This window comes from Anguilla rostrata, chromosome 10 (assembly GCF_018555375.3).
Source record: "Anguilla rostrata isolate EN2019 chromosome 10, ASM1855537v3, whole genome shotgun sequence".
In the NCBI taxonomy this organism is placed as follows: Eukaryota; Metazoa; Chordata; class Actinopteri; order Anguilliformes; family Anguillidae; genus Anguilla; species Anguilla rostrata.
Window position 1 is genome coordinate 7,220,610 of NC_057942.1, and position 23,417 is coordinate 7,244,026.

The window sequence follows — 23,417 nt, forward strand, 5'->3', positions numbered from 1 at the left end:
TCACTCCTGGGTAATTCAGACCCCTCGTCGGCGAGGAAACGCTCCGACACAAAGGGACAGAAGCGCCCGGAGATTAAGAGAGCGGCGTTCTGTCCGCGCGGCAGTTTGCCGCTCGTTTGTCCTCGCCGAGCCAAGGTTTCTCGGCTGTCGCGCGGATATTTGTCGGCACGACCGAGTCAAGCTCCTTTTCAGGCTGAACAAAAAGCCGTCGTGGATTTTTTAAGCCATGTGGTTTTTTCCCACGGCGGGCAGGAACTGGCGCCGCCCGTGGGCTATGCATGGCAAATTGTGGTCACTCACTCACTCACTCACTCACGGACGACCTTCGAGGGACGTTTTGTGGGACGCGTGCGCAGGTGGTGCCAGCTGAAATGTGTCTGCGGAAGTGAGTTGCGCCGTGGGTCTGGACGGTTCTGTGCTTGTTGCTGTAAAAAAAAAAAAAAAAAGAAAAGTGATTTCTGTTTTTGAAGTCACGTCGGGCTGGTCTGGAGGGAAGTGCTAATGTACACAGCACATCCTGTTTTGCTGGACTCTAAATCAGCTTCGGGTTCCTTCCCCCATTCCGTAGGATTTGCGTGCGTATTGGCATCGGATTTCAAATGGCCATGGCCAGTTTCCTCTGGGGATCGATACAGCTATCTGTATCAGTATCTGAATTAATGTAGCCAAGCTCGGGCGGGAAAAAAAAAAAAAAAAGACGAGATGACTGCTTCCAAATTAAATAGGATTTATAATTGCATTTGACGGAGCAATAATCCCGTAAAGCATGTGGGGTATATACTGCACATCGCATTATGCATTACCATAAATTCTCTCTCCCTGTCTGCACTCTAGCTTGCACCATCCCCCCTCCCCCCCCCTGCCCCCCCTCCCAAACAGACCCTCCTGCTCCAAAACTGAAGGCTGGTCAGGTCCTCGATCCTCTCCGGGGTAGTGCCCAGCCTCCTGTCCCGTTGCGTTTTTGGGAGGGGGAGGGGGAGGGGGGGGGGGTTAAAACCAAAGCCAGGCATAAAAAACCGTGCCAGGACATCCTCTCGCAGCCCTCTGCGGTTCTTCCTCGTCAATACACGCTCTTCCTCGCTTGATTCTCCCTGCTTTGGGGAGTCGTTCCACCGAGCCGCGCTTCGGCCCGTCGGACATCGATTTCCTTAAAAAGGGGGGGCGCGGGTTGTAAACGCCGCAGAACGTTCCGCGGGAAAGAGGGAAAAAAAAGCAGACGGTAACGGGTGCGGATCGTGAGCGGGAGACGCGGGGGCTCTTCGGAACGCCGCGTCTCCTGCTCGGACTCGTCTGCAGTGCCACCTGTGAACCCTGAGCTTTTGAGCAGCCCCTCACAAACAAGGCCCCGGGGTTTCAATTCTGACCGATCGGATCGGGACGGAGAACACGACAGACCTGCACGCGGTCGCCGCGGCGATGCTCGGCGGAAACGGCGGGGACTTTTTTTGTTTAAACGAATATTCCCGATGTGTCCCGGCGAAAGAAATGAAGGGGTAAGGGGTCGGAAATCGGACGCCGAGTTCAAAATGAGATCATTTGCTCCTTCGTTTTGATTCCTTCGTCTTCATTCAGACCGTCGCTGGTCTCTGTGAAGCAGCTCTGAAGCTGAATTGAGGCACATACAATCGTTTTTTTTTTTTTTTTTTCTCTTCCCTTGCTCCAGTCATCCGGAGGGTTTGGACGGAGGGAGGAAGATCCGCCCCACGGCTGTGTTGATACGGGCCGCTAGTCCGCCACCCCGGGGCAGACCACCCATTTAGGCGGTGTTGGGGGGGGGGGCGGGGGCGGTGTTGGGTCGCTGAACATCCCTGTCTGTTGATCCTTGTCATGTGAGTTTCCTCAGTGTTTGCTGGGCTGTGTGTCCTGGAGGACAGTACCTTCCCCGTCGCCCAAGCTCTGTGGCTTCGCAAAAACACTCATTTCTCTTCTGGCACCAAGCCCCAAACCCCCCCCCCCCCCCGACTCCACCCACTTGCACCAGGCCCAAAACCCCATTCCCCCTCCCCCCGGAGAAAGATCTCTGCCGGCTAGCCGTATTGTGAAGCCGCCTGTATCCCACGATGCACCTGGCACTGTGCATTGCAGGGGTGCAGCTGCCTGAACCCCCGGTTACATCAGGTACTCAGTCTGAAGTGCGAAGAAACCTCAGGTTTGGTGTTGCTCAGTCCCCTCTCCTCTGTGATTCTCTCTCACACTCATTCTCTCCCTCTTTCTCTCTCTGTCTCTCGCTGGCTTTCTCTCTTCGCTGTTTTTTTGTACTTGGGCCAAGGCAGTGATGTATTGAACATTTTCTCCTTTTTTCTTTTTTTTTTATATCTGAGGACCTGTGATATGTGACTGGCTATTTCTCAGGTCACAGTCGATGTGACTGGCTATTTCTCAGGTCACAGTCGATGTGACTGGCTATTTCTCAGGTCACAGTCGATGTGACGTATTTCTCAGGTCGTCGAGTGAGCTATTTCTCAGGTCACAGTCGATGTGACTGGCTATTTCTCAGGTCACAGTCGATGTGACTGGCTATTTCTCAGGTCACAGTCGATGTGACTGGCTATTTCTCAGGTCACAGTCGATGTGACTGGCTATTTCTCAGGTCACAGTCGATGTGACTGGCTATTTCTCAGGTCACAGTCGATGTGACTGGCGGTTTCTGGGGTCAGAATCAATCTAACTGGGCCGTTCCTCAGGTCACAACTGTGCCCGTAAAGGCAATTTAAAATCTCAATTTCTCAGCCTCTCTTTTTGTTCCCTTTCTTTTTCTTTCCCTCTATTCGTCTCTCTCTATCTAAACTTGTGCCGTGTCATCAGTCAGACGCCCCCCCCACCCTCCAGGTCTGTAAGAATTCCTCGGAATTAAAAAGTTGGGAAGCGTTAGTGTTACTTTCTCTCGTCTCGCGGGATGCGCGGGGAATCGATACTTTTTCATTAACCTGTCGGCTTCCTCAGATGAAATGGGAAGCAATGGGGCCCGGGGTGGGCCTCTGTCCTGCAGACAGTGATGTTCTGTTGGGCTCTCTGTCTATACGGGCGGGCCTCCCCGCTACTAAATTTCACTGGCACTGCACCCCCCCCCCGCCCCTTCGGTCCACAGTTTTGATTGGCGCTTCGTCGCTCGCCCCTCTCTCTCTGGTTGTCGCGACGGACGGATCCGCCGTGATGCGTCAGACGAGGACCGAGATTTACACAGGAGCCGTTTGTCTGTGTGTGGTGTGTGTGTGCGTGTGTGTGTGTGTGTGCGTGCGTGTGCGTGTGTGTGTGCGTGGTTGTGCGTGTGCGTGTGCGTCGCGTGTGCGTGTGTGTGTGTGTGTGTGCAATCTGTGTGAGTACGTGTGTGTGTGTGTGTGCGTGTGTGTGTGTGAAGTACCGCAGTCAGAAATCCTTCCCACGCGTTTCTGCAAAAATGGCCGCCACAGCTACTTCCTCAGCCTGCAAGTCGGACCGTCGGGTTTCCTGTCACGAGTTCCTGCTGAGTAACAGCTCCAGCTCTTTATCCTCTCCGTTTCCCCTTTGCCATCAGACTGTTTCTGGGAGCTTCTGTTCAGAAGGTCTTTTGAGGTGCTCGGCAGCTGAGTGTTTCCTTCTTTCCCAGCATGCACTGCGGGGAGCGGCGGTTCAGTCAGCTTGGCATCCTTGCCTCTCTTCGCTTTCTTTTTTTCATAATTTCACTGTCAGACAACAGGCAGAGAGAGCAATTTAAACGAAAATCATTTTAATTAATTTTAATTGAGAAATGAAACGAAAAAGATTTTTCAACTAATGTATTGGATTTCAGTCCCATTCAACTAAATCAATTGGACTTGGGCACAAACACACACAAAATTGTATTGAACATAAATATCAAATTAAATAAATTGTGAATAATTGCAACATTTAAGAAATGGAAGATTGTTGCACATTGTAAAAATTGTGGTTTGGAAATGCTCATTTCACCTGTTGAGTCAACACCATGTCCGCCTTGCCTGTTTAAAATTTCCCCCGGGTGAAGCCCATTCGCCTCGCGAGTATCTCAACATTACAGGCCAGTTAAGGAAGTAGCTCTGTGGTGTTATGACAAGTAAACTTCACGATGAAAAAGTAAAAAACCTGTCAGTTCAAATTGCAGAGAAAATGGTGTCTCTAAAACAATGATGTTGAAATGCAAGATTCCCACACTAACCTCTTACTCATTAGAAATGAATAGGGTAATTTCAGTCTTGCAAGAAATGATAGAATTCTGATGTTTTTTCAACACAAAATGCCAGGGGTCCTTTCATTACTGACCCAGCAAACAGAGTTCAAAACCTCTTTTCAAGACCCCCTCAGTCATCGCTAGCTTGTTAGCACTATGGCTAAGGGACCATGTGTTGGGTAAGAAGTTGAACGGCATGCAAAAAAGAACTACAGGAAAATTAGTATTGCAGGGTGGTGGGTCCAGGGACCCAAAGGGCCCAGATTTGTCATGGCAGTAAATTCCACCCTAAATCGCAAAGCCATGAAATGCCACCCACGCCAATCCAAGCCCGAAGAGGGGGCTGAAGAGATTAATATTAAAACCTTTAGTTAAGAGTTAAGGCCGTGACTTATCCCCCCCCCCCACCCCCCATGCAAATTGGGGAAAATCAGCTCCTCTGTTTTGCCCACTATTTGCTGTTTTGACTGGCCTGGGATTTTAGAGTTCCTTCAGGTATGTTTGGGCATGCCTCTATTTAATCCTCATTCAATTAGGAGTAATGCTTTATAATTGGTATGGTATTTTACGGGCCAGCCTGCTAATGTGATTATTGAGGAGTGTTCACATTTCTAAATTTGTTGGTTTGAATTGAGTTGTTACCCAGCAGTGGTTGGGTACTGCTTGGAGGATGTTTTAGTGAAGTTCAGCCAGCCCGGCAGCTAGGAGTTTTTTCAGTCTTTGAGACCAACGCTTGAATACATTTTTCATTTCTTCCATTAATCTTTTAGGCCGGCAAATGCCTCCAGTATGTTGACTCAATATCCCATGGTGCCTCGCCACCAGCCTTCCCTAAATACCATGACATTTTGCGCATCTCCGTAATGAATATTTGCAATTGAGCGCGTGCCAGGAATCGTTCTGCTCGGATAAATTGCGAGCGGGTGCATTTGAATATTTTGGTGCACGGAGGGGAATAGAAAACAACCTTCTTTAATATAAATTTGGCCCTTGTTTTTCTGTATCGCTCGAAAAACAAGACACTTTTTTTTTTTTTTTTTTTCTTTTGATTGTCAAAAAATTATCCCGGAACAGTAATTCCGATAATGCCAAAGCTTAATTGTCAGGGGTTTTGCGCTGAAAGACCACTGAAGCGAGAGCGAAGAAGAGAGAGGGGGAAAAAACCACCTTGATTTCTGCAGCTTTGATAAAACGCACAAAAGAAAGGATTTCACTTCTTTTTTTATTTTTATTTTTTTAACGGTGATTTTTTTTTTTACAAGATCCTTAGCGCACTTGTTGTCCAGCAGTGCAGAATTAACGTGATGCTGTTGGTCCTTGCCTAACAGCTCGTTCCTTCAAGGCGATTGGCTGCGGCCAGATGTGCAGGGATGTGTGCTGGTCCCTCCTGGGTGTGTTTTGGGTAGCGGAGCAGTCAGGAGCTCTCGGTGGTGCGCTGGGGGAAACGTCGTCTTCCCGCTCTGCAGGGTTTGTGTTCACGGTCACATGCACTGTGCGCCCCCCACACACGCCCCCCCCCAGCCCTCCTGTCATTGATCAGTACCACACAGGGGGAGGGAGGAGTGTCTGCTCACAGGGGGGGGGCGCTCATCCTAAAATGCGTCTGAATAGAACGCCCTCGAGGGGAACCTTACAGCACCCCCCCCCCCCCCGACCTTCAGGGGAGGGTACGGGGGGATGTTTTGGCGCGGTGCACTGGTGCATCTCCGGGGATTCAGAAGCACAGACCTTCCTTCATCTTGTCACACACACACACCCAAATGCACACACACACGCACAGAAATAAACACACACACACACACACACACACACCCAAATGCACACACACACACACACAACAAAACACACACACACAAACACACACCAATGCACCACCCACACAATAAACACACACTCACACACACATGCACATACACACACCACCACACACACACACACGGCATGCACATACAACCATCACCACACACACACACGTGCATGCACATACACACTCACACACACACACACACACACACACACACACACACACACATTCACACACGCACGCACCGCAAATTTGATGAAGCGCGGCCCATAAGCCCTGTTCCTCCGTGCGGACTGATCCCCTCTGCCCCCCCGCACGCTCGCTGGCGCTGAGAACGACGATCCCAAACACCTTCAACAGATGGGCTCCGCTGGCGGGTCGGGTGCGGGACGGGGAAAAATTAACGAAACAAAAAAAAAACGGGTGCAGAATCCCATCTGTGCCTGTTACCTCCCATCACCGTGGTGACGAGCAAGCCCTGACCAGTCCCCTATTACAGGGCTGAGATGTATTACCTGCATTACAGTATGCATTTATGATTTAATGATATTTCTGCGCTGGTATATGTGTGATGATATTGCGCAGACACGCTGCCTGTGGTCTGCTGTGAGCCAGTTAGCCCCTGTGAGCGCGTGTGGATGCACTCGTGCTCATTCCCATTCTCAGCCACTCTGGATGAGAGCATCTGCTAAACGAACGTAATGTAATGCGGTGCAATGGCTGAATTTATTACGTAATTAAAAGCGCATAAGCAGCCGCGCATCAGAGCGACGCTCGCGCGCGGGTTTAAAAAACGATCGCGGGCGGCGGGAAGAGAGGCAAGGACCCGTTTCCATCTGCGCTCATGACGTGTGATGTAATGCAATCTCAGGGAGGAGGTCGGTGGAACCACCCCCCCCCCTTCGCCCTTCCGTGGTTACCGTGGTGACCGTATCTTGGCTACCTGCTGGACTCTGTGACGACCAGCACCCACGGAGGTTAAGTTCACGCCTCGCCAGGGGCAACTGGGATCTGCCCTTAGGGCAGGAGAATTTGACAGGGCTAATTTACCAAGTGGTTATCTGTATTAGTCCAGACCAGCTGTACAACATGGGGATCAGTGCCCATAGCAGCCCTACAGTATGGGGATCAGCATCCCTACAGCATGGGGATCAGTGTCCAGAGCAGCCCTACAGCATGGGAATGAATGTCTAGAGTAGCCCTATAACATGGGGATTAGTGTCCAGCGCAGCCCTACAGAATGGGGATCAGTGCCCCGAGCAGCCCTACAACATGGGGATCAGTGTCCAGAGCAGCCCTACAGCATGGGAATGAATGTCTAGAGTAGCCCTATAACATGGGGATTAGTGTCCAGCGCAGCCCTACAGAATGGGGATCAGTGCCCCGAGCAGCCCTACAACATGGGGATTAGTGTCCAGAGCAGCCCTACAGAATGGGGATCAGTGTCCAGAGCAGCCAACTTCTCAGGATCACTTACTCCTGAAAGCAGAGGAAGCATCGGCCCCCACCCTTTTCTGATTGGACGTTCTGATCCAACGGCCCGTCGTTACCTCGCCCAATTGACAGGGCCCGCTCGCTTGGCCTGGTCCTGATGGAGGTGGCGTCTGTATCCGTGTGTTTTTTTAAAGAATTTCACGGGGCCCATATCGATCGAGTGAAGCAGCGCCCGGCCCCGCCCCCTCCTGCCTGGCAGTTATCATTGCGCTTCTGCTGAGATGTTCGTCCGGAGGAACAGCATTGTGAGAATAGCGGGACGGCGCTGCGCGGAGTAGCCGGGGTTTAATTGATTTTCAGCCGGCCGAAGGGGCCGCCTCTCCTCTCGCACGTTTGCTGCATTCGCCGCGGTTCGCTGCGCAACACGTGGAGAAGTCCCTCCCTTTCCCGCGCGGACTAAAACGCGCCGATTACTCCTGCGCAGAAAATACTTCTGCCACTTCCTGCCGGGTGCTTAAATGTAAATCTCCGGCGGTTCCGCATCGTGATCTGTGGCTGAAACGGTCTGATGGCTCCTGGGGCGCTCCCTAGCTTGGCGCTGCTGGAGTCTCATTGAATTTCAGCATTTCGTCTGAATTCTAATCTACAAGGCCCACTGTATTCCTGGCGCGAGAGGGTCCAAGCAACTCTGAGCTTTTTTTTTGTTTTGTTTTTTTTCCCCCCGCCTTCGATCGCCCTCCTCCTTTTTACGCGATCGAAGCGGTAATTGGAGTTCGCAAGCCGGAGGGCATCGGCAATTTAATGAGCTGTTAAAAACAAAAAAGTATAATAATTTTTTTTTCTTTTTTTCTTTTTTTTTTAAATACGAGATTTTAAAAAGCGGTCACGACATGGGAGACGTATTTGTTCACCTGTTTCTGGAGTGCGCGCACTCTCAGCACACATACTATGTCCACTGCTGGGAGATTCAGAAAAAAATATGCAGCTTTTGGAGATTCGTCTCAGCTGTTTTTGTAGAACACGATGTTTTGTGCTTGAAAGCCAACGTAATGGGTTGCCAGGGGTGACCGATGGTCCTGCGTATTACGTTTGGGGACATTATGTCTCGGAGACTATCGGTAAAAATGAAGAGTTATTTGTTTATTTTTTACAGCCCACATTAAGAAGCACTAATGAAGTTTGCATCTCGCCGTTAAAGTTAATGGTGCCTCAGGTAACACAAAGACTGTCCAATAAAGGCCGAAGGGACACTGCGACAAGCGATTTCTTAGGATAGCGCCCCCTGCTGTCTGAAGAGATCTGACTTCTTCAAGCCTTCATGCCTCCCTGTATTCTTCCTGGTAAGTTAATGGCTGGAGAAATTAGGTATGTCACAAGGTAAAATTTTACTCAGACATTTATTGTACAAGTAAGAAGATGGAGACTGGATACTGGCTGTTTTTGGTTCCTGTTTGGATTGGGATTCAAAAGGTCTACCTTGCAGTCCGGAGTCCATTGATACTGGCTGTAACTCTTGCCTCATTTGTCAGCCTATAACCTTCTGACAATAAGAGCCTGGTTACATGGACATGCTGGTGTGAGTCAAGTTTGGTCAGAATCTGGGGATGTGCTCTGCTAATGAGCCAGTTGTCATTCACTACCTCAGATATGAGTCATGGTCTTGTGTACGTGAGTTTCCGGTTTAGAAGTGGTGATTCAGACCAACTCGCTGACCTGTGGCATAGCACTGGCTGGAACTCACCGGGACCAATCAAATTCCAGGAATACCATCTCCATCTCACTCCTTTTACAGAACTCTGTATAGAGCTTCTATGGAGAAGTCTCCATTTCCCTCTCTTCTACGTGCACTGTTGTCTCTGATGGCAACAGTATCCATGCGCTGTCGAGTCCGTCCAATCAGCTGGCAGGCGTGTGTCCAGTAGTGTCCCTGTGCTGTCAAGCTCATCCAATCAGCTGACTGGTGTGTGTGTGTCCAACGGAATCAGAACTTGGCATTGGGGCTCCGCATTGTGGCTCCATCCTTTTTTTTTTTTTTTTAAAGTGGTAACACATACAGCTACCTTTATCAGTGCTCAGACAAGCTTTTTGTGGCAAGAAGGGTAACGAGCATCGAGTCTCAAGATTGTCTGTTGTTTTCATTCCACCCCCCTTCTTCTTGTGTGTGTGTGTGTGTGTGTATCTGTGAGTTTGTGTGTGTGTGTGTATCTGTGAGTTTGTATGTGTGTGTGTGTGTGTGTGTGTGTGTGTGTGTGTGTTTGTGTATCTGTGAGTTTGTGTGTGTGTGTGTGTGTGTGTGTGTGTTTGCTGGCAAATAAGGAGACGATTCTGTGGGAAAACAACCTTTTCATTGTAGCCGCGGCCAGGCTAATTTACACAGACCTGACACGGGCTGTAAATCCTCCCTGCAGTACGGGTACAGCAGGGCCACAGAGACTCAGAGTGGGTTTGGGAGGTGTCCTGACTCTCACACACACACACACACACAAACACAAATACACAAACATACATGCACACACACACAGATATACACAAACATACACATACACACACACACACACACAGATGACATGCAGGACTACACACACACACACACAAATACACAAAAATACATGCACACACACACAGATATACATAAACATACACACACAGACACACACACACACACACAGAGGACACACAGGACACACACACACAGGATATATAAGATACACACGCACACACACACACAGATACACGAACATACACACACACACACACACGGATACACACAAACATACACTCACGCAGATACACACAAACATACACACTCACACAGATACACAAGCATACATACACACACACACGCGCACATGCACACCGCAGCTCGACTGGCACAGTGCCCTGAGGAATATCTATTAAATATTAATAGCCCCCTCCTCCGCAAACTCATTTATTCTCCCCTCTTTTCTCTCTTTTCTTCTCCTTTCTTTCGAACAAAACCCCTCGTCCCTCGTTTTCTGACACAGAAGCTGCTCAAAGACTGCTGATGTCACTGAAACGAGGGTGTGTGTGTGAGAGTGAGTGAGTGAGTGAGTGAGTGAATGAGTGAATGAGTGAATGAGTGAATGAGTGAATGAGTGAGTGACTGAGTGACTGAGTGAGACTGTGAGCATGCAAGTGAGCGAGTGAGTGAGTGAGCGAGCGAGACAAGGATTTTTAGATTTGTTTTTAAATGGTACTGATGTTTCTTCCTCTTGCCCATTTCTTGGGGGTGTTTGAACACTTCCAGCATTCTTCCAAAGTTATGCCTTTTTAACCCTGGCCTCCTTTTCATTTTACATGCATTTTTGACCAGGAAAAGGCTTTTAAATTTCGCCAACTAAAAATTGCACCGACTGCAAGAATACATTCCTCAGGTAATCTGCTGTAGGTATCCGAGAATACAGCGAGGAGAAAAATTAAAGAAAGAAGATGGAATAATTTATAACAGAAAGGAATTCTATTATAGTCTCCGTTTCTTAATAGCTATTATTGCAGAGTTCTTAATCTGCTCCAGGAGACTTGAGTTCCAGTAACTGAACTGGGCGCCACTGCCTGTCTTTTGTGGGTCCGGCCCTTCCTCCAACCGCAAAGAAATGTGCAATGCAGTGGACATCGAGTCAGCCATTTTATTAGCATTAGTTTGGTATATGGGCAGACTGTGGTATAAAATATGGTATAAATTACCGTGGATGGTGATCGGCGGGTTTGCGCTCACATTCTTTAGTGAGTAGTTGTTTTTTTTTTTTTTACAGCCCTGGTTAGAAATTATGGCTGTGGTTCTCTCAATACCCCCACCCCCCTCCTCCCCCCCCGACCCCCGCCAACAGTGACTTATCTGCTCTATAAATAGCCTTTCCTTACCGTAAAAAAAACGGCTGGCCAGTCACACGCGACCCAGATCTTATCCCGGTCTGGAGTGAAATTCTATATTTTGGAGCGTGCGAGCATCTCATAGCTGTTGCTGATGCTCTGTAAATCCACGGTGTCAGGAGATTACTGTCAGAAGATCGTCTTCCTCGTGGCCAGGAGCAGGATGTGTTGAAGGCATTCCTCAGTATAGTACCAAATTTAAACACATACTCCCCCCCCATCCCTCAGTATAGTACCTACTTTAAACACAAATACCCCCCACATGCTTTTCTTAATGTTTCTGACATGTACTGTACAGTTCAGTGCAAGAGACACAGAAGTGTCCCAGATTTCTGGGAGCAGGTTTTAATAAATGCAAAAAATAAATAAATAAATTTTCAAAAGCAGCCGGACCACAGATTTCTTTTTTCTTTTCCTTCCCTGACGGAGTCAGAAAGTGGCTATGTTTCCAGCGGGAGCCGAGAGCCTATGTGTTCAGAACTCGTTTTGAATTAAAGCAGTGTGATCTAATTGCTGTGCGATGTAATTCTACCTCCTAATGGTAGCTAGGAAGGTAGCAAGTGTCAAAAGTAAAAGTACAAGTTCCCTCACCTGGCCTGTTTAATTCCGAGTGAAGTCAATTACCATGAGGGGGGTTGCGGAGAAATAGATTTTTTTTTGTTGATAATGAAGTGTCCGAAGCTCAAATTAAGTGCATAATTATGTTCGTACATTTTCTTTAGCCGTTTCTGCAGTCAGAGTGAGGGTTTTTTTTCATTTCCTCGAGATAATGACAGGTTTCTGACTGATTCGTAGCCGGGGGACTCCACCACAACTTTCCGAGAAATGCGAAATTAATTTAAAATACCGAGATCGAGAATGCAACTCACCGAACACCAACAAGTATAATTGCGCTGAAAAGTAGATAAAGAGGAGTAGCCGTTCGCATTTATTAGCCTTTTCTTTTTATCCGTTGAAAGCAATTACTTTTGTCGCGTGCCGTCGGGCGATATCGTTCCCCGGTTCCCTTTGTACGTCCGCCTTTATGCGCGCTGAGGCGAAGGCTTCGCTTTCTTCAGCCATTTCGCTCGATTCGTTTTCACATGCATTGTAATACATTTCACTGCACCTGTAATAGCAAAAAAAAAAAAAAAAAAACCTGAATTATTCATTTGGACTTCAATGGATTTTAAAATGGGTTTTTTCATTGTATGTCCTCGGTCGCAATTTCATTTATTCATTTGATTGTATTAATTAGTGCAGTAACAGTAACGAAGTGGAGATATATTCAGGTGGAATACTCGGTACCATCTTTGCCCCATATCTATCCCCAATCTCTCCTGTCTTGTGTAATTTAGCCTATAATGGGTTTTTTTTTTTGTTTTAATAGCTTGTCATGTGTGCTACCTGTATGTATTCTTTTTTTTTTTTTTTTTTTGGTGTGCTCTTAGCTCAGTTAACTTGCTTTAGAGCCTTAGCGATGCTGCATGTACAATAACTGGGTGGCTAGGTCTGGCACTGTTGCACATACTGTATAACTCAGGCGGAATAGTGGTTCTCTTGGATTGTAATCCGCTCTGTATAGAGTGTCTGCAAATGTACTGCAGTGAAATGCACCGATGATTTTACTTCTTCTCACTTTAACCCGTTAAGGTGTGAGATCACCAACTATATGTGATTAGAATGTTCTTAACTGAACATTCTAATGCTGATGTAACAATCGCTACTGGTAACTGAAAGCAAACAAGTTATAGAACACTGACTTAGAATTTAAAAAAAAAAAAATTCCAAAAAAGCCTATTCTTCAGCAGGCTTAAAGAACATGTCTGCTGTGCTATTTGGGATGTGAACTCGCAGGTCAGCGAGGGCCTGGGGCGTGCCGCTCCAGTAGGCGTTGGATAATTGAAGCGCCTGGTTTGGCCCCCCATGTCATCGGCGAAGGCCTTACCCGCCGTCTTTTTATTCAAACTGGCAGCCCGTGAAACCTCCGCACCGCCGGAGTTCTGTCGCCGCGTCACGGAAGGCTGATCATCCGCGCGACGCGGAAGCCCTCCCTGCCCAGGGCTGAATTTACGGGCGGGCTCTGTGGGCTGACTCTGTCCCGGCGCGCTTCCCTGTATCCTTCGCTGAAGGGGGTGGAACAGCCTTTTTACTTTGTGGTTTCATTTAGTTTTTTTTTTTTTTTTTTGATGTTCATCGAAATCCCACCACCACCACCACCACCAGCCCTAAAGTTGTACCTGGCTTTCTCGAAACAATTCCACCAAGGAAAGCCATACGCCTTTCCTCCAAGAAAGCGCACGCTGTTCTTGAAAAGCTAAGCCCTAGAAAGGTGTTGCAGTACGAAAATAAAGGGCTTGAACAGAATTGAATATGTTTTACTTGCTGTTCGATTACCTAGAGCACAAATAAGCTTTTTTTTTTTTTGTGAAGTACATCGTTTTTGCTGCTGTGGTAGTTCACGTTTCCGTAATCCCTGTGAGTGATCTGTGAGGTTAAAAATGGTGAAGTGTTTCTTTGTGAGTCACCTGTCTCGCTTAGTGATTTTAATGCAACACCACTGCCCTCTCGGCCCCTCCATTCATCCGCTGTGTAGGAGAGTGAGGTTCCTGGCAGCCAATAATGGGCGGAGTTATCAGTGACTCAGTGGCTTGAACCAATCAAGACAAAGCAACGAAGGAAATAAAAAAATAAAAACTTTTTTTCTGACCAAGTCAGTGATTGACTGCTTATTGTAGCTCCTTCCTGTATGAGTCACCCTCGTCCCATCACTACTGATCAGGTGTCATGTGACACTTTGTCACATGACTCTTTTTGGCAGATTGCGCTCTTCTGGTTGTGCTTGTCAATATGGCAGCAATACAGTTGGTTAAAAACAAGAGTGGGTCTGAACACTTAACAATTATGAAGCATTACTGAAGTGCATTTGAAACTAATTCAAACGCACTCTAGTAATGAAATTGATTTCTTAGAAGAAACACAAAGCTGATTGCCAAGATTGAAAACACTGACACTCAACCTTTGATTTATATTCCAGTTTATTAATCCCGAGTAGTTTAAACTGGTGGTGGTAGTAATGCTAGGAGGAGTAACAGCAGTAGCATTAGCGGTTCTGTGTGCTTTTATGTGCCTTGTACATTCTGTAAGTGTTTCATTCTGCAGGTGTATCAAAGGGCAAAGCTCACTGCCCAAGGGCTTGAACAGATCAGTAGCCCCTGAATTTCAGGTGTGGTCAGGTGCTTCAGTTATGCTTCGACTGAAATCGGCGCGTTCAAGTGAAGTCATGGTCCGCTGAGATTTTTGGGGTGGGCAGCGCGTTGTAAATACAGCCTCGTTCCGAAAGCCGTCATTGAGTTTGTCAGCGTGCTGATGCACAGGGAATAAAACATGGAGGGTTGTTATGGAAAGAGTAGTGTTGTAAAAAGTAGCTTTGCGAGAGCGATAGCGAGAGAGAGAGAGAGAGAGAGCCGATCTGATGACATCCTGAGAAATAAGCTGAAATCATAAAACTTGGCGCAGAAGTTACAGGTAGAGGAATCGGTTCCCATTTGAATTTTTGTGTTATAGCAGAGACCCAAAATAAAAAAATAAAGATAAAAAAGATGTATTCCTAATCTCGGCCGTCTGTTTCAGAGCGGACCCTTCTGACGTTCGGCCCTCAGGCTTTTTTCGGGCCCTTGTCAGTTTCTTTGGGAACTCTTCAGAAAGTTCAGAAAGCTCTGCCTCCTTGTTTTTTTCTTTCTTTTTTTTTTTAACCCCCCCCTTTTTTTTTTTTTTGCCCGATCACTATTCAGCCACTTTTCGAACCCTTTTCTGTAAAGGCATTCAGATGGGACTGAGCTTGCCGCAAGGTTTTAAAACATTTTTTCCCCATTGTGAGAGAGGTGGTGAAGGTCAGAAGCAGTGCCGCACGCTCAGCCGGCTCAAATTGAAGTCCTTTGTATGCACCGGTCCTCTGGACTCTTAACGATGATGGACTGTAATTTTCAGCCGGAGTACTCAATTAGGCCCCCGGCCCTGCGGAGGGTGGCTTTACGAGGGGGGGTTGGGTGGCGGTGTGGGGGGGGGGCTTGTGGGATTTGCTTCCAATCGCAGCCGAGAGGTGAGGAGATCACCTGGGCGCCGCCGCGGCGTTCCGTCTCTGGCGCGTTCCGTCTCCGCCGCGACTAGCGCTAACCCTCCCGGAATAACTGAAGGATCATGGGATCAGAACGTCTGTGATTAAACCCCCCCCTGCCCTCCCCCCCCCACCCCACCGTTCGGTCCGTGGAAAAGGGGGGGAAAGAATTGCGACGAATGGAGCAATGCCCGGGGCACAAGGAGCGTGAAGTTTTGAATTAGAAAGCGTCGCTTTTCAATAAAGGTTGTTTCGCGGGGTCCGAAATTCAGTTTAGAAAGCTCCATGGTGCTTTTGACTCCTGGCAGGGAGGGCAGTTTGAGGGCAGCCTGGATTATTTGGAGGGGCCTCCAGCAGGCAATTGGAAAAAAGTTTTTACCGGCTGTTTTACTGCAGTATTTTTTATTTTATTTTTTTTTGCGGAGGTAGCAGCTTGCGAAGTTTCCGAAGGTGACTTTGTTCGGGAGTTTTCGGCTAACGAGCGATTTTCAATTAGACGTTGTTCGAGTGACGGCACCGCGGGACATTGTCCCGGTTTGTTCCGGTCGCATCCGAGCACGGTGTAAAGGGCACACCTTACGGGCACGGAGACCGGCTGATGTGAGGGGTGGAAGCAGGTTCGGGGAAAAAAAAACAAAACAAAAAAATACTCGAAGCTCTTGTAGAGCTGCACGGAGCAAGATAATCGTGACAAGACTGTTTGTCAACGATAACCCCTGGTGCTCTGCGATAACCTCGCAGAAATGTGTGCTAGTGTGGCCGTTTCTTCTTGCTCCACGACCGTTAAAAATGCCTGTGTGTGGTATAAACCGCACGCAGACATGAACCGTGTCTGTTCATTTCATCCATTTGTGTTTGAAATGACATATTTTGGCTTTTTTTTTTTGTTGCTAGCTTTTCACAATGGATTTCTTGGCCAGGTAACAAACCCAGTGGCCTGTAAATGAGTGTATTTTCATCTACCGTTACCTAGTTAGCTCTCATGAATTGATTCATTGAAATTTGGCTGCTTTAAATATGGAGTTTAAACGGAGTGATAGGTAGGACTATTATTCACATTCTTATTTCCAGTAAGGCTGTTTTGGAATTGTGAAGAGTTCATGATTTTTCTGTGCATGAGAATTTCTCTGAAATTTTATATTTAGAGCCTTGTGATTTACACTTCACAGTTTTCAAAGCTGAGAGTTTCTTGACAACTGTCAACTGACAGTAGATGTCTTAATCCGTTCTTCCATTTCACTTCAGCATTTGGTAATTACTGAATATTGCAAGACTGTCAAAAGTCAAGTTTTTATTAGCATTTGAAGACCCAATTACAAGATGAATTTTATTTTTTAATTTAAATCATGCAACTTAACTATAAATAACGCAGTTATTTCTGTAATAAATATAGGTCCTATCGCACAAATCTGCAATTGGTTTGTATTTTTTTGCATATATTAGTATATGTTAATCCAAAATGGTGGATTTAATTTGTTGAAGGTGTAGGAGGTGAGCATATGTATGTACATTAATTTTAGAGGTTCATGACGTGTATGTACAGTTGTTTCATAGCTTTGGGGTGGGGGGGGGGAGGTGATTAGGGCCAATCAGATTGAATCCCTTCAGGTATTAAGTTCAGACCTTCCCAGTCCGGCATTTGCAGTTCTATGTCATGGATTCTCACTGGCTCGTGACATGAAGCCTAATGGCTTGTCTGTGCAGTTTTAAGCGTCTTTACACAAGATGGAGAGCGATCTATTATTTACTTACCCGCTGCCTCGTTTTCCCAGAGTTACTTGCACGATTAAAATAATAAGTAGTAATAATTTATTACATTTTTTTGTATTGTTGCTGATGCATCCCTCTGGGGCAGCTGACCTATCCTTGATGGAGATGTCCACCGTTCTCTTTCCCGCCAATGAAAGTGGGTCACATGATCGAAGAATGACTCGATTTCCCATAGAATCCCGTTCTGAATCATCCTTTTTGAGAAGATGCAGCCTGCCATTTTGTTTCTCTAGAAACCGTGATGACAACTCCTACGGTCTTGCGTAGGTTTCGGGTTCAAAGGTCACCAGTTTACCGAGAGGTCGGAAAGACACCTCTTGGGTCCAGGTTTAAAGGATGAGATGGTTTGCGCTTCCGGGATGAAGTGGGGGAAGGTCTTTCCACTGAGCTATGGAAAAAAAGGACTGTGTGGTAGCTGGCATCACGCAATCATAGGGACCTGTTCGAATGAGGTAGAGAAATAGTCCCATCCAAGCTATTGAGAATTATGGATAAAATGTACATGCTGGATGTTACAAAGCGAATAAAAATGATCGTAAAACTGCAGCATTTTGGTCATGAAGCACCTGCAGAGGCACTGCATTGAGCGCATTTAAAAAAAAAAAAGTTTATCTCTTTATCCCTCTGCCAAGGGGTTGTTTGTTTCTGCCACTTGGTCATAATGACTAATTACGTGTTTTCACTGCCAGGTGGAGTTGACGAGTGAGAGCTACTGGGCAGTGCAGCCGCATACTGTACAGAGCGGTGAGCTGCAGAGCGGTGGTCTAATTGCATTAACTGGTGTCGTGGAGAGGTGATATGGGCTGGAACGGCTGGCTCATTTGTACTTAATGGGAAGAACATGCCTACAGGCCGTGTCACATGGCCCGATGATGTCACTCAGTAGTTTGCCCCAGTAGCTTTCTACTACCGGAAGATGTGCATTGACACTGTGACTCCACGGATTGGCACCACCAGTATCCCATCCCTGACATTACATTTTTTTTTCGCTTCCTGTTTGCACCTCTTCTCTCTCTCAGGTTCCTATTTAACCCTTTGAAGAGTAGGTTTTATTGGAATGGTTTTTTTTTTTTCTTCAAAATTATAAGTCATCGTTCTAGAACTCCATTGCTTTCAATTGCCAGTAGTTATTGTGACATCATAATTAGAATGTCCAGTTTAGAAAATTCTAATCACATATCTGTCGGCCTACACCTCAAAGGGTTAAATACTACAAATTTTTACAGCCTGAACATTTCTCTTCAGACGAGGTAGTCAATGATAGACTCATTAGGGTCTATTTTGAGTCTTCCGTTCTATTTTTTCTCCCCCATGCAAAAACAAAACATGTCTTCTTGCGCGAGTTTGTTTTTTTTGACGAAGAAGGCGGACGCTGGCTGTGGGATTCTCTCGCACGATGAAGGCTGCCTTCGGGCAGGCGTGTTTCCGCTCCGACGCTCACCTGATCGCCAGGTCCACCTCGCATCTGTTCGAGGGGTGCCGTGCAGGGGGAGGGGAGGGGAGGGGAGGGGGGGAGAGCAAAAGAAAACAAAAAAAAAAAGGCGCGATCGGTCCGTTCGTCTCCGTGAGCGGAGGGGACAGCCGGATGAAAGGCGTCCCCATGGCGACAGCGGGACGGACGGTCAGACCAATCGCGCGTCTCCAGACGGGACTTGAAGGAGGGCTGTATTACATTTATTATTTATCACAGAACCTCCACCGCCTTCCCCGGCGTCGCGGGGCTCGGGGACAGCTTTTCAAAGACTGCGTGAGAATCTTTCAGCCCCCGCAGATTACTCTGATGAGGGACCGTGTCGCTCCTCATAAATCACACACCTGAGTTTCGGTATGGAGTTGTTTCCGGGTGGAATTGTTTCGATATCAAGTTTTTTTTTTGGTATGGAGTTCGTTACTCTTACGGAACTGTTACCGTTATGGTGTTGTATTTCTGTATGGAGTTTTTTGGTTATGGAGTTCTTTTGCTATGGAGTTGTTTCCATTGCGGAGTCGTTTCCATATGGAATCGTTTCCGTACAGAGTTTATTTCAGTGTGGAGTTGTTTCCATATGGTGTTGTTTTGATATGGAGTGGTTTCCTTTACGGAGTTCTTTCCAGTATGGAGTTGCTTTCGTATGGAGTTGCTTCTGTATGGAGTTGTTTCCGTATGGAGTTGCTTCCGTATGGAGTTGCTTCCGTATGGAGTTCCTTCCGTATGGAGTTGCTTCCATATGGAGTTTACACAGGGAGAGATTCCCCATCCAGGCGTTGGCTGCTGCTTTAGTGGTTTTTTTCTTCATGTGACGCAGCACGTCCCGTTAAGCAATTCAGACCCCGAGCTGACTTTGGGCTCTCCCACCGCATGCGTTTGTGTGCGCTGTAGAGTAATCCTCGTACCGAAGCCTTTTCGGCCTTGCTCTGTGAGAGAGAGGCGGCGCTGATAGCCAAAGCCATCCTGGCTTAGCTCGCCTTTCATGTTCCTCACAGAAATGCAAAGGTGCTCATAAAAAAAACCCCCTCTCTCTCTCTTGTCCTTGAAGGGGAAAGGGACCAGGAATCCCCCCCCCTCCCCCCCGGGAGAGCGATATTCTAATCCCGGGCGGAATAAGAAGTTGGGAAAGTCGTCTGTGTAAGGGCTTTTGAGACGCCTTTGGCACTTCTCCAATGACACTGAATGACACAAAATGGATGAGAGAGGCCGAATGCCCTGACTGTTCATTCACAGCAGTGTTACACAAAGTGTTAAGGAGGCCTTTTTCCAGAGCGTTAGTCTTGCAGGCCTATCGATCTAAATGGGCCTATTGCGGAGGTCTCTGGCATTCAGAAATGATGGCGAGAGAAAGAGTGGGGAGAGTCCAGTACGATGTCCTGAATGACGTCATCTGACGCCTCAAACAGCCCAGAAGGACTTGCATCTCCAGTGTCAGCCTCGACCGCAGAAGGTCCCACGGGTCTCCCTGATTGGCCGGTCCAACCCCCCCGGTTGTAAAGCGGTGGTCAGATATTTCCTTGTCCTTGAAAGGTCAGGGAAATTTGAGCGAATTTAAAATAAAATCATCTTTAAAAATGTCTTTCTTGCAAACTCACTTGCTTCATGTCACTTGCTATCAATTCCTGTGACATCGGCGTGCAGAAGTGACAAATTGGACGGCTCGCTGATTTGTGCGTTAATTTCAATCCTGAAAGTCGTCGGCCTTCGGACGCCTTGTGTACATTACTCATAATGAAATGTAATATTCAAAATGGATGCCTACCAGGCAAAAAAATGGGCTGAACTTTCGCACTAAAAATAAAGTCCCTGAACAAAGACGTTAGTGAAAGGCCATGGGGACGTGGTTTGAGTGGGGGACCTGCTTGAAGTCTGTGGAAGTGCCCACCTGAGATTTAGGCTGGAGGCTCCACTTCCTGTTTTCCCCTGTTTCAGCAGAGAGGTGTGTTATCTTATTGGGGGGGGGGGGTGTTGGGGGGGTTGGGGATCTACTGTACAGCAGTGGGGTATTATGTAAAGACGCATGTTTTAATGATGTGCTTTGGCTCTGTTAAAACATGTTCTCCCTGCTCTCTCCTTTCTCCCGAAATACAGCTAGAAGTCCCAGGGTGCACTGCGCTAACCTGTCAACTCTAACGGCGTTCCCACCAAGTCCCGCGCCACATCTGACAGCCCGGCGACATCAAAGGTAGCGTTTCTACCGCTTTTTGTTTCCTTTGTTTCCCCCCTTTAATCATCCAACCGAATGCATAATTGAGCCTACTTCCTGATGTGTTCCCCCTCCCCGTGTTCTTACGGGCGTCTTGTCGTTGCCCGTATTTTCAGACCGTCTGTTCCACCTCCATCTTGTGTTTGTTTATTTATTTATTTTTTTCTCTTTCCAAGCAAATTAATTAAAAGCTTCGGCTCATGCAGGGTGGTGCTTTTTGAATAATTCAAAAGGCGGAGTCGGCTCGTGTAGTTGACTCCAAACCCGCCGTTTTCAAAGGTGTTTTTTTCCCCTTTATAGAAAAAACCCCCAGAAAAAGAGGAATCGAGGAGCTTGAACATTTGTTTCGGTCTGCTTTGGCGAGACACTTTCAGCTGTGTAATTGAGTGTTTGAAATGGGAAGTAGGCATTTTAACTCACTTAAGTGACAGCAGTGGCTCATGGGATGTCTGGCAATTGTGAAAAGTATTTCTCTCCTCCAGCTTCTGCAGGTTGAATGGGGAGATGATTTTATTTTCAAACTTCCAGGATGATTTCACATACCACTCATTGTTTTTTTGTTTTTTTTGCCGATCACATTATGTTTTATAAAATTCATTTTATGAGTTCATATTGTGCCTTGCTTTCGTTTTTAAGTGAAGTTGTGCTGTCGCAGGGGTCGTCAGAAAAACAGTTGTGCGCAGCACTGTGTTTGTCTGTTGTATAAACGTTACGCATGCTGTCTCTCTGTTGGTAATTATCACTAGCTCCTGTGTTTGTGCGTTGGGCGGTGTGTGATCTTCAATAGTTGATACTAAAGGTCAGAATGAGTATATTGCAGGGCTGTATGGCTTGTTCATTTAACAGGTAATCCAGACAGCTACTGCCTTTCCTCTTTCAACTGTGTGTGTGTGTGTGTTTGTTTTTGTGTGTCTGTGTGTGTGTGTTTGTGTGTATTTCTGTCTGTGTGTATGTATGTGTGCGTGCGTGCGTGTGTGTGTGCCTGTGTGTATTTGTGTCTGTGTATGTGTGCGTGCATGCATGCGTGCATAAGTGTATGTCTGCGTACGTGTGTGTGTGTGTGTGTGTGTGTGTGTGTGTGTGTTAGCAGTCGTTTCCACATTCCTGTCTCAGCTTCAGTCTTCCTGCGCTGTACACCGGATTAACATCACATCTCTAATGTGCCGTGGAAGAGGACGCTCCCCATCACAAATTGGCGGGAGATCGGCTGTGTGGCGTTGCTTTTTGTCTTCGTAAAAAAAAAAATTTAAAAAGTAAATCTACAAAGTCGTCCGGGATCGCGCGTCCTGTCACGCCTCTTTAAAACGGGGCTGGCAGCTCTCGTTCGGCCCGTGAACCCTCGACGCCGTTCACAACGTCAGGTGTTTATTAAAACTGACACCGTGTTCCGGCTTCACTGGAGCCGATACCTTATTAAATCGCGCGGAGCTTTTTCTGCGCAGGCTGACGGCCGTCCCTGCGTACCGCGTCCCGTAAACGAAGCGCTCCGTCATCGCCGTGGACCGGGGCCGAGGGCCCGTACTTAGAATTCAGAACGAGGACGCGAACGGAAGGATTTGGGTTTTTAGGACTCTCCTATGCGAAGTGCCAGCTTACCGCCATTACCGCCAAGGGGGGGGGGGGGGGGGGAGACCAAAAAATGCGCCACCTCCGCCAGCTTATTAGCCTTAATTTTAGATTTGCTTCATGGAAAATCATTAAATAAAATGCGTTAAAGGAAGAGAAAAGCTTCTCGCTGAGTAATTTCACTGCTTAATTTGTGCTATTTTCTGTTCCCTAACTGTCACAGGAAGATTTGAGACTTTTTTTAAAAGTGATTCTGGCGTGTCCTTACATTAGCATCCCTGCCAATCATTTAGGCGGAAAGGGGCGTGGCATTTCAGACCAGGGGACGGTACTCCAGAGTGTGCTGTATTTGCCCTAGGGTAGACTGGGCTGTATGCTAACAATTTTATTTTAAGAAGCACAGGATGAAATGTTTAGGAGCACGATAATGCTTCCCCAATTAGTAGACGTGCTCCTTAATTTTATTTCCAGTTAGCGCGCGTCAGTTTTTAGAAGCCGATGTTCCCTAAAACGGGAGCGCTGCAGAGCCCTGGGAGGGTACGCCAGAGTGAGGAGAGAGCGCCGCACATTTTAAATCTTCGGAACGATCCTCATTTTCTCCGCTGGAGATAGTCGCGCAGACAGTGTTTTGTGAGCCCGCTGACGCGGAGGGGGGACCCGGTGGAGGGTGGAGCAGGTGGAGGGGGGACCCCGGTGGAGGGTGGAGCAGGTGGAGGGGGACCCGGTGGAGGGTGGAGCAGGTGGAGGGGGACCCGGTGGAGGGGGGACCCGGTGGAGGGTGGAGCAGGCGGTGGGGAGACCCGGTGGAGGGTGGAGCAGGTGGAGAGGAGACCCGGTGGAGGGTGGAGCAGGCGGAGGGGGGACCCGGTGGAGGGTGGAGCAGGTGGAGGGGGGACCCGGTGGAGGGTGGAGCACGGACGTTTTCAGCTCGGGGTATCAGGTGAATTTGGACGAGGAATCCGTTTAAAAACCTCCATTACAGCTCCTGCAAGGGGAAAACGAGCCGTTGTGTGGCCC

The 23,417-nt window shown here is 47.6% G+C and overlaps 1 protein-coding gene across 11 annotated transcripts in view; it reads left to right on the plus strand.

Moving 5' to 3' along the window:
• Positions 1-23,417, plus strand: part of arvcfb (ARVCF delta catenin family member b) — a 206,854-nt gene that overhangs the window by 60,203 nt on the left and 123,234 nt on the right. For all 11 annotated transcript variants that reach the window (XM_064353729.1, XM_064353735.1, XM_064353734.1 and 8 more), the window contains one exon: positions 20,720-20,813. The gene's annotated coding sequence lies outside the window, so the exon portion shown is untranslated. The remainder of the gene's footprint in view (positions 1-20,719; positions 20,814-23,417) is intronic.